Raw genomic sequence first — 20,019 nt, 5'->3', positions numbered from 1 at the left:
TGTAATAGAAAATAAAAAATGGCCAGGTGCGGTGGCGTACACCTGAAGTCTCAGCTGCTCCAGAGGCTGAGGCGAAGGATTGCTTGAAGCCAGGAGTTTGAGGCTGTAGTGTGCTAGGATCGCCCACGTGAACAGCTACTGTACTCCAGCTTGGGCAACACAGCAAGATCCTGTCTCTTAAAAAATAAAAAATAAAAAAGTAATTAAAGTGTTAAAATCTTCCACCATATCTGGTGCTTTATGGACACTGTGAAATAATTATCTTTACGTGAATAAAGGTTACCTAGTATGGCATCTGTTATCAAATAGAAGATAGATAAACATGCAAACACTAAATCTCCAGCCTCTGCTACCTAGCAAGATTCCATTTCTACAAAAAAAAAAAAAATTAGCGAGGCATAGTGGCACATGCCAGTAGTCCTAGCTACTGGGGAGGCTGAGGTGGGAGGATCACTTAAGCCCAGGAGTTCAAGGTTGCAGTGACATACGGTCATGTCACTGCACTCCAGACTGGGTGACAGAGTAAGACCCTGTCTCTAAAAACAAAGCGAAACAAAAACACTAAATAATAAAATAGGCAAGCAAAAGAAAGTATATGGAACAGCACAATAAACTCTCCATCAAATCAAAATAACTTAAGTAACATTTTAAAAGAATGCAGAGTTTAGGTTATTGTATGAATTTAAAATATTCTCACTAATGTGACATTTTGATACATTTAAAATACTGTACATTGCTAAACTTGCCTTACCTTACTTCTCTTTCCTCTTTTTTTCCTAATGAAGCTACTATCAAATTCTACAGTTGTTCACTTTGAAATAGATCTAATGTCCTATTTTTCAGACCACTGAACCTATATAATATCCATGAAGCTAGTATAACTCTGCAGACATCCTAGCTATTCAGGCAATGTTATAAAGGCATCATCATTGTTCATTTGTCTGATCTCTATGTATCTTGTCATCTTTCCAGGGTAAGATTGCCAAGGTCTTGGACTCTTCATTTGGTGGAGTCTAATTCTGTTCTCTTTACAAAGAGCTAGGGTTACACTCAGCAAAGGTTACCATTTACGTGAGACATGAAGCCTGCTAGCATAACTCATCACCAAAGTAAAACCTCTGGCTATTTTTTCCCTCAAGGACATCCCCAGTGCCACATAAAATCAAGAACGAACACTTCAGGATAGGTCACACGTAGGGCCTGCATGTACTATGAACCCACACTTTCATTTTTATATTCTGGAGTGTGGTATTTTCAGAACAGTCAAACAAAAGGGTTTTTTTCCTTTTGAAAAATCTCTTTCTCTCCCCTAGAGGAAAATACACGAGAATTAAATGTAAGAGACTACAGTGGCTTTAGCAAGAGAAGCCAATATTGAAGGATGAGCTTTCTTTTAGAAATTACTCCTTTTTGTGTTTGGCTTTGCTTTATCATTTACTCAAATTAGTTCTGAAAGATTTTTAATAAATAAATAATATTTTAAATTGTTTCAGTAATTTTTAAGACTCAGCTTGTTATCTTTCAAACCTCCGCATTCTGAAGTGGCAGTCAAAGCCAGTGCCTTAAGTGCTGACTGCTTTCACTTTAAGCACCAAGGTTCATCTTTCTTTCTCTTACCCTCTGATGGAAATTCATCTACTCTGGTAATTCTGAAAACTGGAGATTTTAAAGCATGATCAGACCTTGAGATTTTTTAAAAATGTTTTAAAATAGCAAATATTAGACCTAGAAGAAAACTCAGGGACTATCTCACTTCTGATATAACTGAGACCCCAAAGGTCTTGCCCAAATCATAACTAATAAATGACAGCCCTAAAACAGAATCTAGATTTCCTTAATCTTGAATTAGTGCTCTCTTTCACCATATTACTTGATCTTTCTATATTTTTATCCATTTCAGACACAGATTATATAACTCAGCAATATACCCAAAGTAAGATTCAGGGCACTTCTTTGTTCCATTAGTAATCACTGTCTTTTTTCATTGGTTGGAAGATCAGGGACAGGAAACAGGAAACTCCTGCTTGGCCTCCCCACCCCATGGATTAAATGGTAGCAGGGGCTGCTGGGTGACTTGCCCATGAAGCTTGACTGTCCATGCTTAGAAGGAGGAGCATCATGAACGTTAAGAAGCCAGGTACAAAGACCCTTCTCTTTATAAAGATAGAATTTTCTCTTCTTTGTTTTCATTAGCTAAAGGATATAGAACAATTTCAAGGTGGCAAAAGCCTGAATTCCACACACCACCAAAACTATTCTGCTAATCTTTTCCAGCTATTCCTTTGAGATGTGCCAGAAGCTTAGAGGATGTTTTATCCTCTTGCACCAGCTGACCTTACATTTACTTATAAGGTATGTTTCTTCCAAAAAGTTCCAGAAGTTTCATATATACTCTCTCATGTAATCCTTCTCTTCCCACAGGGGGAAGCATTTCATTTTTATCTTTTTGCCATAGCCAAAGTTTTCCTGGTGTTTCCAGGGTTTCTTTCCAGAGTTTGATGCTTAAGGTTTAGACTCTCTGGAAGTCACAAACATTCCCAAATGAAGTCTCAATCAATACTGCCAACAAAGCCAACTTATTCATTCAACAATTACTTATTGAGCATCTCCTGTGTGCCTGGCACTATTCTAAGCACTAGGGATTCAGGAGTGAACAAAACAGACTAAGTCTCCATCCTCATGGAGCTTACATACAAAATAAAAGTAATTTTAAGTCCTTTTAAAAGTAAAGTCCTTCTGGGACTTTAATGGACTGTCTGGTAATGGATGTTCTGGTAATGAACTGTTCCCTTACTAAATTCAGAACCATAAACACATTCTAGTCTAATAAAAGATTTAAAAAATTACAGTCTCAACTACTCAGAATAATATCCACAGTTTTGAATTTATCGAGTAATAAAGAGAGTCCATTTGCTACAAACCTGCAAGGATTGCACTAGAAGACAAGAGACTTAGATTCTAATCCTGAGTCTTCTACCAACAGATTGCATGACCTTGGACAAATAACATACTCTCTCTGAACCTTACTTTTGTTCTCCAAAGACGTTAGGCAAGAAGATTTCTCATGTCACCTCCTGGTCTGCAATCACAGGATTGGTTAACCTCACCTAAGATGGCTGGTGTAATGCTAGGATTTACTGCCAAGGTCAAAAGAGGAGAAAGCCTTCTATATCAGTTGCTTTTATTTGTCAGGTGGGGTTGAGGAAAATAGCACAAGGCAACATACACCTCCTAGGAAAATGTAACATCTCCCTGTGCAATAATCTGCGAAATCAACCAACTCCACACCTGTGTGTTCAACAGTGGGCCAGACACTTTGGGGATGGGAGACATATTACATATTAAAAGATCCCTGATCTTGAGGAATTTCCAAAGAAAGTACATGATAATAGATTATTTAAAACAAAAGTGTATTATAGAAGTTCTAAGTTCACAAGAGAAGAAATATCAAAGAGGCCTAGAGTAGTAACCTCTGACGAAAGGTAGACTATCCCCTGGATCTCCATATAACAACCATCATCACAATAATAATAGCAGCTAACATTCATTGAGCGCTTGATATTTATAATATATAAATTACGTGCTTTTGTAAGCTATCTAACTCTAGAAGTAAACACTACTATTGTGTCTTTTTAACCAATGGGGATCATGAGACCTAGAGGGAAACCTAACATATCTAATAGTAAATGCAAACAATCTGATCCCAGAGTATTCCATACCACCTAATGGTCATGGGCTGCTTGCCTCACCCTCGAGATAAAGGTACAAGCCACAGTATCTGGCGCACAGTTTAATGTTCCGTGAATGTTACTCAGTGCCCTTCCCTATCCATCTCCCACTACTATTCACCCTCAACCCTCATCTCACATACATACCTCATCTTTTCCAATTCTAAACATTCTTCAAAATTCAGTTGAAGGTCCACACTGACCTTCTTAGACCAATCAAGCTTCTGTCTCCTTACTTATTTCTAGCACTTACTTCTCAAAGCCTTCCAGGTGATCATGCACTGTCTTGTGATGTCACTGACATGATTTAATGTCTTATGACATTAATGTTTCTTACATCTTATGATATTAAGATGAACCTATATTATTATTAATCTTTTGCACTACTGAGCTTTTCATATAATTTAATTGTGTCAGTTAACTCCAAAATCCTTTCTGCTGTTTCTGGAGTCTTAGCAAAAGAGGCCTCAGGAAGCATTCACCAATCCAAGAGTTTGACTGTGAAGTTTTCATTTTTAGAAAAATGATCCAAGTCAAGCAAATGCAGCTAGCACATCAAAGTTTGATTCCACCCTGTTTAGAGAATATGTAGATATAGGCTGTTTCTGTTTGTGCCTAATTTTAGACATAAAGGTAATCTATGCATGTTTATAATACTTTATCTAATGCATATTCACAGAACTGAATTTATCTTCTTCTGAACTACTGAGAACACTATCTGTTCTTTGAAAATGAAAAAACTGGCCAGGCATGGTGGCTCACATCTGTCATCCCAGCACTTTGGGAGGCTGAAGCAGGTGGATCACCTGAGGTCAGTTCAAGACCAGCCTGGTCAACTTGGTGAAACCCTGTCTCTACTAAAAATACAAAAAAATTAGCCAGGCATGGTGGCGCGTGCCTGTAATCCCAGTTACTCAGGAGGCTGAGGCAGGAGAATAGCTTGAATCAAGGAGGCAGAGGTTGCAGTGAGCCAAAATCACGCCACTGCACTCCAGCCTGGGCGACAGAGAGAGACACCATCTCAAAAAAAAAGAAGAAGAAAGAAGAAAGAAGAAAGAAGAAGAAGAAGAAGAAGAAGAAAATGAAAAAACTAACTCTTACAAAAACAAAAGGCAGCTTCGGTTCACAGATTTATTTTAATCTTATGAATTTATTACAAAATATTATATACATAGGAAAGAGTTAATAGAATATATATGTACAGTTTAAATAATAATAAAAGGTACATTCTGTAGCCACTATCTACCTTAACAAATAAAACATGAAGTAGCATTAATAAATCTTTTTATATCACCTAAATTTTAGTCTAAAGCAAATTAAGCCTGATATGGTAATACAACTTCAAGATGACAAAGGGTTTTTAAAGACCGAAAAGAGCCACCAAGTATTAACAGATTATATATTGAGATTAGAAGGAGATTAGATAAATCTAGTTCTAATAATGGTATCAAACACTATATATAAAAGACTTTTAAGTGGGAACTAATTTGTTTTCATGAAAGCATTGTTGTGTAATGCAAACTTATGGCCTAAATTTTCTCGAATAGTTACAATTTTAGATATTCTATTTCCATAAACCAATGACTTTCTGGAAATTACCATATTTTGTTATTTAGGCTAATCTACATCTTCCAATCAACCTCTCCTACATGGAAATAACATAAAAGTTCTTTGTGGGGCCATGTGACCTAAATGTTGGTTTGAGGAAATAAATCACCATAGATAAAGTGTAAAAAGAGTATCAGGTCACAAGTTTAGGAGATCCTAACTCTAATCTCTATTGAATTATTGGCTCTATGAGAGCCAAATCATGAATGAAATCCTATTCATGACTGCCACAAAAATAATAAAATACCTAGGAAGACAACTAATGAGAAGTGAAGGGCCTCTTCAAGGAGAACTCCAAACAACTGTTCAAAAAAATCAGAGAGGACACAAACAAATGGAAAAATATTCCATTCTCATGGATAGGAAGAATCAATATGTAAAAATGGCCATACTGCCCAAAGCAATTTATAGATTCAATGCTATTCCCATTAAACTTCCGTTGACGTTCTTCACAGAATTAGAAAAAAAATATTTAAAAATTCATATGAAACCCAAAAAGAGCCCAAATACCAAAGACAATCCTAAGCAAGAAGAATAAAGCTGAAGGTATCATACTACCCAACTTCAAATTACACTACAAGGCTACAGTAACCAAAACAGCATGGTACTGGTACAAGAACACATATACCAATGGAACGGAATAGAGAATCTGCTGGCGAGGTTGTGGAGAAAAAAGAATGCTTTTACACTGTTGGTGGAAGTGTAAATTGTTCAACCACTGTGAAAGACAGTGTAGCAATTCTTCAAAGACCTAGAGGCAGAAATACCATTTGACTCAGCAATCCCATTACTGGGTATATACCCAAAGGAATATAAATCATTCTATTATAAAGATACATGCACATGTATATTCATTGCAGCACTATTCACAATAACAAAGACATGGAATCAACCTAAATTCCCACCAATAATAGACTGGATAAAGAAAATGTGGTACATATACACCATGGAATACTATGCAGCCATAAAAAGGAACAAGATTATGTCCTTTGCAGGGACATGGATGGAGCTGGAAGCCATTAGCCTCAGCAAACTAATGCAGGAACAGAAAACCAAATACCACATGAGCTCACTTATAAGTGGGAGCTGAATGATGAGAACACATGGACACAATGAGGGGAACAACACACACTAGGGCCTGTCAAAGAATGAGGGGTGGGAGGAGGCAGAGCATCAGGAAGAATAGTTAATCGATGCTGGGCTTAATACCTAGGTAATGGAATGATCTGTGCAGCAAACCACCATGGTACATGTTTACCTATGTAACAAACCTACACATCTTGCACATGCACCCCAGAACTTAAAATAAAACTTGGAAACAAAAAAAAAGAAAATATATTTGAAAAAAAATTTTTGAGGAAAATATAAATGATCAAAGTTTATTCTGGAGACACAGAAAAACTGAATGAACCAGTCACTTTAGAAGATATTGAGAAAGTTTTATTAACTCTTTAGGAAAGCTCATGGTACAGAATGGTGCCATCTAATAAAAATATAATGCCTATCAGAAAATAGAACAACAGCCGGGCGTGGTGGCTCACGCCTGTAATCACAGCACTTTGGGAGGCTGAGGCGGGTGGATCACAATGTCAGGAGATCAAGACCATCCTGGCTAACACGGTGAAATGCTCTCTCTACTAAAAATACAAAAAATTAGCCAGGCGTGGTGGCGGGTGCCTGTAGTCCCAGCTACTCGGGAGGCTGAGGCAGGAGAATGGCGTGAACCCGGGAGGTGGAGCTTCTTGCAGTGAGCCGAGATCGCGCCACTGCACTCCAGTCTGGGAGACACAGTGAGACTCCGTCTCAAAAAAAAAAAAAAGAAAAGAGAACAACAAATATATAATTTTAAATTTTCTAATGGTAACACTAAAATTACAAAAAGGAACAGGCAAAATTAATTTTAATAATATGTTTTAAAACAACATATATAAAAGATTATCATTTCAACGTGCAATCAATATAAAGATTCATTTTGCAGCCGGGCATAGTGGCTCATGCCTGTAATCCCAGCACTCTGGGAGGCTGAGACAGCAAGATCATTTGAGGTCAGGAGTTCAAGACCAGCCTGGCCAACATGGCAAAACCCCTTCTCTACAAAAAATACAAAAAAATAAAAATTAGCTGGGTGTGGTGGCGCACCTGTAATCCCAGCTACTCAGGATGCTAAGGCAGGAGAACTGCTTGAACCCAAGAGGTAGAGGTTGCAGTGGGCAGAGATCACATCACTGCACTTCAGATTGGGCAACACAGCGAGACTCCGTCTCAAAAATAATAATAATAATTTTACCTTTTTGGTACTTAGTCTTTAAAACTGTATTTTGCATTAAAACACTGGAATTTAGTTGCTAAATTTTCATTCGAAATACTTCATGTATTTAAATTGTATGCAATTTATAAAAAGTAAATTAATATACCTAGACTGTTCTAAACACACTTAAAAGTTTTCCTAAACTGAAAATGAATCTTTAAATGTAAATGTAAGGAAAATAAAATTTTAAATTAAAAAAATTATTGGCTCTGAAGTGAGCTCTAAACTTTCAAGTAGCTAACACAAATAGCAACACAACCAATATTAAGACTAATAGTGTCTATGAGGAAAAATTAAACTAGTATCATGGGAGAAGCTCAACTATTTCTCGTACTAACAATTGAAATACATTTCTCTAGTAAATCATCATGGAGATAATAGGAACACTGACAACATCTGCTATGGTCCAAATGCTGATGTCCCCCCAAAATTCACATATTGAAACCTAATATTCAAATGTGATAGCATGAAGAAACGGGGCCTTTGGGAAGTGATTAAGTCATGAGGGCTCCAATCTCATGAATGGGATTAGTATCCTTATAAAAGAGACTTGAGGGAATTCGCTTACCCCTTCTACCATGTGAGGACACAGCAACAAGGCACCATTTATGAAGGAGACAGCTCTCACCAAACACTAAATCTGCTGGTGCCTTGATCTTGGACTCCTCAGCCTCCAGAACTGTGAGCAATAAATTTCTATTGTTTATAAATTACCCAGCAAGGTATTTTAAAGGGTATTATAGCAAGCCTGAACAGATTAAGATAACATCCTTCCTTATAGTAAGCATAGCAATGTGTTTCAATATATTTCTTACTGTAACAAATATTCTGAAGACTTACCAAAACACAAATTCACAGATACTAATTTATGCCCTCTGAAATAATGTTTTGAGAAATGACTCAATACCTCCTCTAGGCACCAGTACTATAACTCTATAAAGGCAAACACCTGGATTTCTAAAATGGAGAATGCTAAAGTAGTTACATCCTGAGTTAAGAATTATGTTGTTCTGGGCTGGGCATGGTGGCTCACACCTATAATCCCAGCACTTTGGGAGGCTGAGGCAGCAGATCTTGTGAGGTCAGGAATTCAAGACCAGCCTGACCAACATGGCAAAACTCCGTCTTTACTAAAAATACAAAAATTAGCCAGACATGGTGGTGCAGCCTGTAGTATCAGCTACTTAGGAGGCTCACGTGGGAGGATAGCCTGAACCCGGAAGGTGGAGGTTGCAGTGTGCCAGGATCACACCCTGCACTCCAGCCTGGGCAACAAAGCGAGACTCCATCTAAAAAAAAAAAAAGAATCCAGATGTTCTGGATTAACCTGTCTGTAACCAACACCTGCTGCTAGTCCGAGTGTAAATACAACACACTGGAACTAAATTGTATTAAAATCCAACGAGATTTAGACCAAATCTATCTTTTCTCTTTCTTGCAGGTGCTCAGGGAAGTAAGGAAAAGTTTTACCTCTGGGATTGTGGTTGAAATGTGCTACAGAAATTTCAGAGTAAGTGCAGAATCTTATGTGGATGTGCATTTGTTGCGTGTGAATATAGTGAAAGTTCCACTTTAAAAAATACCAAAAAAAAAAAAAAAAAAACCTAAGACTTTGCAGAGAAATTTTGAAGTGATTATTTGCTTTACAGGTTATTTCTTCTAGACAACGTAAGTATTTCATAACACCCCCGATTACCAGACTGAGACAAAACAAATTTAAAGTGAAACTATTTGGAACCATAATCCACTAATAATTGGTTAAAAAAAGTATTAAAATTATTATGAAAATACAGAGAAATATAAGGATTATAGGTAAAAATATGTGCTACATTCAAATGTGTATATACTGAGGCATTTCTATCCAAGTTGCCTCTAATCTTTCTTTCACTTGATGGTGTTTGGTTTTGTTTCCCCCACCAGATAAAGAAGAAAACCACTAGAGTTTCTCTGACCATCAGCTCCCCAGCAAATGAAACCTCCAACAACAGATCAAGTTATTCTACCTTACTTCAACCACTGTATATTAATCCCTGGAGGGTAAGTTCAGTTTTAAGCCTTCTGAGAGGGTCCTAGTAATGCAGACATAGGCCCAAGAAAAAGGAGTTAATGCAGTTTTCTTAAGAAGTATACATGAAGAAAGCCTCTAGCTGCATGACCTCAAAAGAACAAGAAAGAAAGCCACAGGTTTCAGAAATAACTCCATGGTAGCTCTATGGCTTGGCCCTTTCTTTGTGTGCCAGACGATAAGGGACAGTTGGTTTCTAGGAACTTGTTCCCATAAGAGAGTATTCCAGCTATCCGAGGAATGAATTCTCTTTTAACTTGAAAAAAAAAGCGGGGGAGGGAGACGCTTTTTTGAAAACCTAAAAGATCCAAGAAGAACAACTGTATGGAGGAAGAAAAAAAATAATAAAATTTAAAAGTTTTTTAAAACGTTTAATATATAGTATCTAAATACCTGCCAATATGCATTTCCCAAATACAATTGCCCAGTGTTGTATTTCTCCATCTCAGCTAATGGAATGCTGGAGGATAAAGAAGGAAGTGTAGCACTGGAGCAAACACCCAAACTGACACTGAAATTAGAAGCATCATGCTTTTCATAAAGGAAACTTAAGGTGTGGTCAGTAGCAGCTAGAACTGAGCCCGTTAGTTTTTGGCCACCATAGACCTGAGTTTCAGGGCTTTGACAGTATGAGTGACAGCATCATATTCTCTTTTATTCCTTAAACCAGATGCAGAGTCCCTGCAGCAGCCTGTCAGGATCCACTTGTGTAATACCCTCTGTGATGGAGTTTAGATTTTATAAATAAGTTGTAGACATTAGTGAAGCAGTGAGAAGAAAAAAAGGGGAAACCAGAAAGGATTTCAGAGATTATTATCATGTTATATATGAGAAAAATGAGGCTGAAAAGGGGTGAAATGATTTGCTCAGTGTCACAGAGCAATTTATGGTTTACCCTGTGCTCTTTAGACTTCTGCTCTGTGGCAGTCCTCCAGTTCTGGAGGGCAATGCTTAGACTGTCCCCTCCAAGGATACTGCTTTGTCTGGCCTCAAAATAGAGTCAAATTCTCTTAACTAGCCATAAAATGCCGTTCTGAAGTCAACAAGCAAAGTAGTAACTGAGTCCTGATTAGGTCACAGCCAGGAATCACTATCTTCCCTCTCACCCACTGGAAATAGCACAATTGAATCACCCAGGTCAAACCAAAACTAGGGTTGAGCCTTCTCTGAGCTCTCTGTCTCTCAATTACCAAACCTGGCAGAACTGGAATGAATGCTCAATGCTGGCTCAAAGTATGAAATGCAGGGCAGGGATTTAATCTGTACCAGATACAGGATGGGAGACGAAACAATGTCATTAAGAGTAAGTGACATTGCTATTGATTCTGGAAGCTCACTTTCAACAGATGCTGTCAGGTACATGTTTGTTATTTCTACAAGTCTCTCCTGCTGCATTCCTTCCCTATAAGATGCCCTGAGACCTCTGGGCATCAAGCCTGAAGGGTTAGGCTGGTCTATCACCTGATAGACCTCAGATTCCCACTCTCTGGTCTCACAGCCAAGTTATAATCTGAAATACCATTACAGATTCCAGGGTACTCTGGGGGTGCAGGTAGAGGGAGGAGAAAGATCAGGATTTAAGGGGTAAATTTAACATAAATGCCACCCATTCATTTATACATTGTGATACTAAACTAGCTATAAACACCTTTTATATATTTGTATAACTCTTATTCTTTACAGGAAGTTTTCAGACCTTTGTGAAATGAGCCTCAAAACCCCACACATTTTGCTAGCCCTAGTTCACAGATGAAGAACCTAAGTTCCAGAGAGGTTAATAGTCTTTTCCAAGTTCCTATAATGTGCTTCAATCAGCCAGTGGCAGAGTTAATATTTTGGCCCAAGTTCCCTGATTCAGAGCTCTTAACAAATTACAATATAGTACTCACCTCCTTATCCAGTTCACCCACGGTAAACTGCGGTCTGAAAATAGATGAATAGAGTATAATAAGATATTTTCAGAGAAAGAGAGAGAGAGACATCACATTCACATAACTCTTATTACAGTAGATTGGTATAATTGTTCTATTTTATCAGTTATTGTTGTTAATCTCTTACTGTGACTAATTTTCTCTTACTGTGACTAATTTTCTCTTACTGTGACTAATTTTCTCTTACTGTGACTAATTTATAAATTAAATTTTATCATAAGTGTGTATGTATGGAAAAAAACACAGTGTACATAGGTTTCCATGGTCTCGGGCTTCCACTGGGGGTCTTGGAATGTGTCCCCTGAAGATAAGGGGTGATTACTGTACTGCCCATGCTACTGTGACCAATAATAAAGACTAAATCTGTGACTAGATATGTATTCAACAAAGTAGTCAAATATAACAAAAGAAAGAGTATTCAACTAATCTGTTTTCTAATTTGAAAAAAAATAGCTCTTGGTGAAGTGAAATAATAATTTTCTCATTAAATATAATTCTATGAAGACAAAAATAATTTACACCTGACTGTAAAGCACATTACAAAGCCCAAAAGAATGCTCAACAGTGCTTTAAGATACAGTCAGCTGTGAATAATTATGATTTAAAAAATGCACTCTTACTGCAAATGGCATATCAAATCATTGTAGATGGTATCACAGTTTCTTCCATCCTCTGAACTCTGTGTTTGTTCTTCAGCATCTTCAAGACATCTCTACAACCAGAGATCAGCCAGTCATGTTTGCATGCAGAATCCAGGACACAGCCACAGTTCAAGTTCACTGGTACAGACAGAACGTGCAGATAACCAACTCAGATGACTTTCGGATTCTGAGGAAAAGTATCATGATAAACCTTTCAATTGTTTTTAATTCCAATTAACCTTGAAGTCTACTTCATGTTTTAAAGTTTAATTGCTGATTTTTAAAAGGCTTAAAGATTTGTGCTGTTAAACAATTATTATTTCAAATCCAAATGATTTCTCAACAACCACCAACAGAGAAAACTGTTTTGATGAAAGAGTAATTTTCATAGCTGTGAAAATATTGGTTTATCATAAATTAATCTTATTTTCATGAGTTCTTGACATATAAACAAAAAGAAATATGAGAATAAACATATTTCTTAAAGGGTAAACATAAAAAAATGATGTATAACTTTTTACTTTATTGGGTAATTTTCCTACAAGATAATTAATTTGGAGAAGGATACTAAGTATGATGATCTATCTCATGCTAAACAATGAGTTTATACTTTATAAACAATTTCTCATTTAATCCTCACATAACCATTTTGAAATATGTGTTATTATCCTAATTTTTAAATAACTAAAATTAGAAATACAAAAAAATCTTGCTCAAGGACACAAGGCTAGTAAATGCTGAAGCCAGTGTTCAAATCCAAGATAGTTCTTATGCCAAATGAAGAAAATACACTCATTTAAATATTAATTCAAAATTACTAAATATTTACACATCACATATAGGAAAAAAATCTTATTACAAAAAGGATATGATATTTCTGTTAAATAACATTTGTTGTATTGTTGAAAATAAAGTAATACAAACTTATAAAAAACCTAGAAAATACATAACACGAACAAAAAAATTAAAAATAGAGAAAACCATTATTAACCTTTCATATATTTTTCTACAGTAATACTACAGTATTTTTTTTTTTTTTTTTTTTTTGAGACGGAGTCTCGCTGTCACCCAGGCTGGAGTACAGTGGCCGGATCTCAGCTCACTGCAAGCTCCGCCTCCCGGGTTCACGCCATTCTCCTGCCTCAGCCTCCCGAGTAGCTGGGACTACAGGCGCCGGCCACCACGCCCGGCTAGTTTTTGTATTTTTTAGTAGAGACAGGGTTTCACCGTGTTAGCCAGGATGGTCTTGATCTCCTGACCTCGTGATCCGCCCGTCTCGGCCTCCCAAAGTGCTGGGATTACAGGCTTGAGCCACCGCGCCCGGCCAATACTACAGTATTTTTATAATGTAATTTTCCATTTTGTTTTAATCAAAGAAATTAGGAAAAAATGATTATCTTGGGTGAAAAAGGCCATCTCAGTATTAGTGTGTTCAGCAGTGTTGATATTCAGAGAAGATATATTCTTCCGGTCTAATCTTCATGTTAGGGATGAAGAAAGTCTGGGTAAGTAAAGTAATTTTCACAAGGTCACAGAACAATTTAGTGGTAGAAGCAGAACTAAAATCAAGTTCTTGTACCCTGCCACTTATTCATTCCTTTATGCACCTTTTCTGAGTTTCTGAAGAATTTACTTACTGTCTGGGACTCCAGATTAGTCAATTTTGTATTTGCTTCCAGGTATTTCTCATATACATATGGCCCCTTCTCCCAACTAAATTAATTATCATCACTTAAATTCTCTTTTTTCTTATCTTTCAGAAGTTTATCATCCCTTAAGTATAATTTCTTAAAATCTTGATAATTGACTAAATCAACATTAGCATTAGAAGACTTTGTCCCCTAAGTCACTCTTGCCTTCATGAGCTCTTTTGAGGCTCCCCTACACCAACTCTTGAACTGACACAGCAGAAGAAACAAGGTAACTGGGATTTATCGGTGTTTTTATTCATATATTTATGAATTCAACATAGGTTTACTGAGTACAGACTACAGTTAGTCTCTGTTCTTGGTATTAAAGAGACAGCAATGAACCACACTGACAAGGTCCCTGCTCTCAAAGAATACGCATTCTCCCTGTAATCCCACTTGGGTTAGGATTTGTGACTCATGAACTTTACACAGAAGCAGTAAGGAGGTGTCCTGACATCAAACATCCAAACTGCTCACTGTCCAAGAAGAAGGTGTGGTGACCATCACACTGTGGCCATCTCTGCATTAACATTAGGTCTAAGTCTGATGGTAGTGATAATTTCTAGTTCAGTTCAGAGTATGTTTCTATAGGACTAAAGCCACCGAATTCTAGAAGTCAAGGAATAAAATATAATCCCTGCTTTCAAGGATTTCATAGTCTAGTAGAGAAAACAGACATGTCTAAGAGGCAGTTGATAAGAACCATGATGGGATTGTTTTATATTTTTTTATTTTATTGATATATAATAGATGTACATATTTTCAAGGTATATGTGATAATTTAATACATTCATATAATCAAATCAGTGTAAATGAGATATGCATCGTCTAAATTACTTTTCTTTACACTGGAAACATTCAAATTACTCTCTTCTAGCTACTTTGAAATGTACAATTAATGGGGCTTTTTGTTTTGTTTTCTCTTGTTTTTTTTTGAGATGGAGTCTGGCTCTGTCACCCAGTCTGGAGTAGAGTGGCACAATCTCAGCTCACTATGATCTCCGCCTCCTGGGTTCAAATGATTCTCCTGCCTCAGCCTCCTGATTAGCTGGGATTACAGGTGCCCGCCATCACACCTGGCTAATTTTTGTAATTTTTTAGTGGAGGCAGGGTTTTGCCATGCTGGCCAGGCTGGTCTAAAACTTCTGACCTCAGGTGATCCACTGCCTTGGCCTCCCAAAGTGCTGGGATTACAGGCGTGAGCCACCACGCCCAGCCAACGGGGTTGTATTTTTAAGATTTATCTTTATGAGCCCACTGAGAAGACAAAATACCTAATCAGATGGATTTTTTTTAAATCTCAGGAATAATCTATTTATTCCTAGTACCTACTCTCCCCAACATCCTCCCACACTATATGTTTGTTAACTTGGGGCATCCAAATACGCTAATCAAGTTGAATTTCTGCTCTTTCCACAGGAAGTCTGCACCTTGATTATCACAGAAGCATTTCCTGAAGACTCTGAGGAGTTCAAGTGTATTGCAGAAAATGAGGCTGGCACTGCAGTTTCTACACCAAAACTCTTCGTTTCCCCAGGTAATAACTCTTCAAAATCTCCTTGCTACAATTCAGCCCTGAGTCAAAAGGAAGAGTCTTTGTTTCCATCTGAACTCGTGATTAATTATATTTTTCAGAAAGAAAAGTAGTAGAGAAATCAGAGTCTTCCCAAGTTATCCATTAGCAAATTTTCTCCAAAACTGGCCTCCTCTCCCTGGAGCACCGAAAGCTACACAAAGGACACAAATCCAGACGATACCGCCATAAACTTTACGCCAATTATTCCTGAACCAATCACTCATAATGCACATGAGATCCAGTTTCCAAAGAAGGATTTCTGTACCATCAGTGGAAATACTTTCGAGCTACAAGCACAACAGTAAGGGGAGACAGGCCCAACATTCATTCATCCAACAAATATTCCTGGTTCTGTAGACAGATCATGACAAAGCTCCTGTCCTCAGAGAGTTTGCATTCTAACATGAGTCACTTTAACTGTGTTAGTCCTCCCGTGCCTTTCAGTGTGCATTTCACCATGGCTGAAATATTAAGCCTGGTGCTTAGATTCACATTTAAGGGTTTGTTACACAGACTTATTGAAAAAAAAAAAAAAACAGGCTGGGTGCAGTGACTCACACCTGTAATCTTAGAACTTTGGAGGCCGAGGCAGGTGGATTATTTGAGGTCAGGAGTTCAAGACCAGCCTGGCCAGCATGGTGAAACCTTGTCTCTACTAAAAATAAAAAATAAAAAAATTAGTTGGGCATGGTGATGTGCACCTGTAGTCCCAGCTACTTAGGAGACTGAGGCACCAGAATTGCTTGAACCAGAAGGTGGAGGTTGCAATGAGCCAAGATTGTGCACTACAGCCCGAGCAACAGAACAAGACTCTGTCTCCAAAAAAAAACAAAACAAAAAAAAAACAAAACAAAAAGGAAAAGAAAAATCAATGCTGAAATAACACAAGATTTTGAAGAAGTGGAATCTCTTCCCAAAATGGAATTCAGTGTCCTATCTCAATGTAAAAATGTAAAACATTTTGTGATACAGGTTTCTTCTTTATCCATGAAGAAAAACAGACCTTAGAATAAAAACAGAACTGTCCTTGTGTTTGGAAAACAAATGTAGAAATGTAAACATAATTCAGTTAAGTGAATTTTCCCACCAGGTTATGTTTAAAACAACACAATCCATCACCATTTGCTACTTCTCCACCCCCCAACACAAACCTCAAATCAAAATATTGTTTAAAAAATAACCTAGGGGCTTGGCATGGTGGCTCACACCTGTAATCCCAGCACTTTGGGAGGCTGAGGTGGGCAGATCACCTGAGGTCAAGAGTTCGAGACCAGCCTGACCAACATGGTGAAACCCCATCTCTACTAAAAATACAAAAATTATCTGGGCGTGGTGGCACATGCCTGTAATCCTAGCTACTTGGGAGGCTGAGGCACGAGAATCGCTTGAACCCAAGAGGCAGAGGTTGCAGGGAGCCGAGATCACACCACTGCACTCCAGCCTGGGTGACAAAGCGTGCTAGGCTTGCCTTGGGAAGACGGCCAATACTGATTATCTAAATTTTTTCTACGTACCTGTGTTTAATAGCAAGTCTTTGGGAGGCTGAGGCAGGCAGATCACAAGGTCAGAAGTCTGAGAACAGCCTAACCAACATGGTAAAACCCTGTCTGTACTAAAAATACAAAACTTAGCTGAGCCAACAGTGGTGGCACACACCTGTAATCCCAGCTATTCAGGAAGCTTAGGCAGGAGAATCACTTGAACCCAGGAGGCAGAGGTTGCAGTGAGCCGAGATCATGCCACTGCACTCCAGCCTGGGCAACAGAGGGAGACACTGTCTCAAACACACAAACACACACACACACACACACACAAATAGTAAGCCTAGGTCAGGCACAGTGGCTTACACCCATAATCCCAGCACTTTGGGAGCCTGAGGCAGGCGGACTGCTTGAGCCCAGAACTTCTAGACCAGCCTGGGCAACACAGTGAGACCTCATCTCTACAAAAATATGCAAAAATTAGCTGGATGTGGTGGCTCATGTCTGTAGTCTCAGCTACTTGGGATGCTGAAGTGGGAGGATGGCTTAAGCTGGGGAGGTCAGGCCTGCAGTGAGATGTGATCCCGCCACTGCATTCCAGCCTGGAGGGCAGAGAAAGACCCTGTCTTTTTAAAAAAAATAAAAAAAAAGTGAGCCTTTAAAGCTCTAAAAGACACAGTGGCTCACACATGTAATCCCAACACTTTGGGAGGCTGTGGCAGGAGGATCACTTGAGCCTAGGAGTTCGAGGCTGCAATAGATATGATCATGCCACTGCACTTCAATCTCAGAGACCAAGTGGGAACCCATCTCGAAAATAAAAATCAGTAAATAAATAAAACTTTAAAAGACCTTGAATTTATAAGTTAATATCTTTCATAACAAATGACCATCTTCATTAGTAAAATCATCTGTGGAGAAAACTATTGGGTAAATATTCCATAAAAGTTAACAAGTTTTTATTGAGTGTCTACTATGAGCCACAGTGTTAGGCAAGATAAATAAGCAGTAAACAGTCCCTCCCTCAGAAACAATTTAGTTAAGGAGATTAACCCACAGAATGTCCATTATACGACTTCTCATTTCATTTGAGTCTCTCATCAATCATCTGATTTAGGTTGATAAACCTGGTACAACCTTTTTTTTTTTTTTTTTTTTTTTTGAGTCTGGGTGCCGGGTCTTGCTGTGTCACCCAGGCTGGAGTGCAGTGGTGCGATCATGGTTCCCTGCAGCCTCAATCTCTTGGGCTCAAGCAATTTTCCCACCTCAGCCTCCCATGTAGCTGGGACGACAGAAATGCGCCACCATACCTAGCCTCATTTTTCAATTAGTTATGAAAGCTCAAAGCTTAAGCAACTTGTTTAAGGCTACACAGCATGTATGTGGTGGAGTGGGCACTCACACTCAGGTCTCCAAAAACAGATAACAAAAGGTAAATATGTCTAGAAAGTTGTAGAGCATTAGCCAAATTAATGTTATCATTTGTATTCTTTAACTCCAAACTCGATGGATTCTATTAATTTCTTGCTTGGGAATAATATAAGATTGAGTCAAATGCTAGACTGGATATTTCAAATTATAAATGCTACAAGGGGATTCCCTTTCGTTATATGTCTACGCAGAACTTTAATAACCACAGTGAATTTGTGTGAACTAAAATAAAACTTTCTTTACTCTTTAGTTCTTCCATCCTCAGTGTGACATTTTCCTTTCCAGTTGATATAACAGAAATGAGTTTCATCACATACATCTGACCTCTGACTTTAGAAGAAGCTCACAGCACCATTTTTTTTTACAATAGCACATATACCTTATATTTTTGAAAGACAAGAGCTATAAATGAAGAGGGAAGGATGAGTGACAGTTAAATAGCTACCCTGTTTCTGAAACTGATAGACAAGGAATTCCCTTAACATGTAACAGGAAAGGTTTCAGTGAGGTAGTAGGAAGTTACTGTATTTTGTAAGGCATTTGAATAATTTACTGAAGGCCCTTACTGATAATTTAGAAAAAGAAATGGAAAAGGTTGTCTTTATGAGCAGACTGTAGTAAAAGTTCACCCATCTGGCATTGTAATAATTCTTCCAGTCTTAAGAGTCTATGACTTTTCTCAAATAGGCAATTAAACCATTCAAATAGCCATATTTGTGAGGAAACAAACGACCATTCAAAAAAGCAAATCAAACGTTAAAAGGCAGGAACAAATTTACAGTAGATTATTAAATATAGACCCCTGACTACTGAGAATGGTATCGTAAAAGAGGACCTACTTACCTTTCCTAAATCATCCCTTGATCCCCCTATTATAGCAAGAACTTTAGCTTTGATGTACCATGGAGGATATCACATTTATCACACTGTAACCTGGGTTGTATCTTACAAAGACCTAGAGAAGAGACAAAGTTTGAAAGACAAAGAGTAGGCAGAACTAAATTCTTCCTCAAGTGTAGTACCCTTAGAACCTGCTGTAGGCAAAATCGGGTATTTAGCAGGTTGTCCTGGATGTCTTCCCTACTTGGCTGGTGAGGTATAGCTCAAACTTTTAGTACAGAGAGACCTCAAATCTATTATTTCCTTTTCCATGCCCTAATCAAACCCTGTTCTCCAGCAGAACCAAATGTCAGTCATATATACCACATTTAAAATGCTTAGAATAGATAGCCTGGGCATATGGTTTATGCCTATAATTCCAGTGCTTTGAGAAGCCGATGTGGGAGGATTGCTTGACGTCAGGAGTTCGAGACCAGCTGTGGCAACATAGCGAAACTCTGTCTCTACAAAAAATTGTAAAATTAGCTGGGTATAGTGGTGCATGCCTGTAGCCCTAGCTACTTGAAAGGCTGCAGAGGAAGGATCTCTTGAGCCCAGGAGTTTAAGGCTGCAGTGAGTTCTGGTCATATCACTGCACTCCAGCCTGGGTGACAGAGTAAGACCCTGCCTCTAAAAAAAAAACTAATAATAAAATGCTTGAAGGCATGTCTTACTCATTA

General features: G+C 38.1%; 1 protein-coding gene across 7 annotated transcripts in view; it reads right to left on the bottom strand.

The window, feature by feature from the left end:
* KLHL3 (kelch like family member 3) overlaps positions 1-20,019 on the bottom strand; it is a 283,454-nt gene that overhangs the window by 239,980 nt on the left and 23,455 nt on the right. For 5 of the 7 annotated variants that reach the window (XR_004430051.1, XR_004430049.1, XR_004430050.1 and 2 more), the window contains 2 exons: positions 12,261-12,468; positions 11,599-11,632 (listed from right to left, as the gene is read on the bottom strand). The gene's annotated coding sequence lies outside the window, so the exon portion shown is untranslated. Of the gene's footprint in view, positions 1-11,598; positions 11,633-12,260; positions 12,469-19,303; positions 19,416-20,019 lie in introns of all 7 variants that reach the window. The other 2 variants (XM_033181126.1, XM_033181128.1) reach the window with 2 other exon arrangements.

Source organism: Trachypithecus francoisi, unplaced genomic scaffold (genome assembly GCF_009764315.1).
Source record: "Trachypithecus francoisi isolate TF-2019V2 unplaced genomic scaffold, Tfra_2.0 Lachesis_group2, whole genome shotgun sequence".
Taxonomy (NCBI): domain Eukaryota; kingdom Metazoa; phylum Chordata; class Mammalia; order Primates; family Cercopithecidae; genus Trachypithecus; species Trachypithecus francoisi.
The sequence above is the reverse complement of the archived record's forward strand: the minus strand, read 5'-3'. Positions and strand labels throughout refer to the sequence as shown.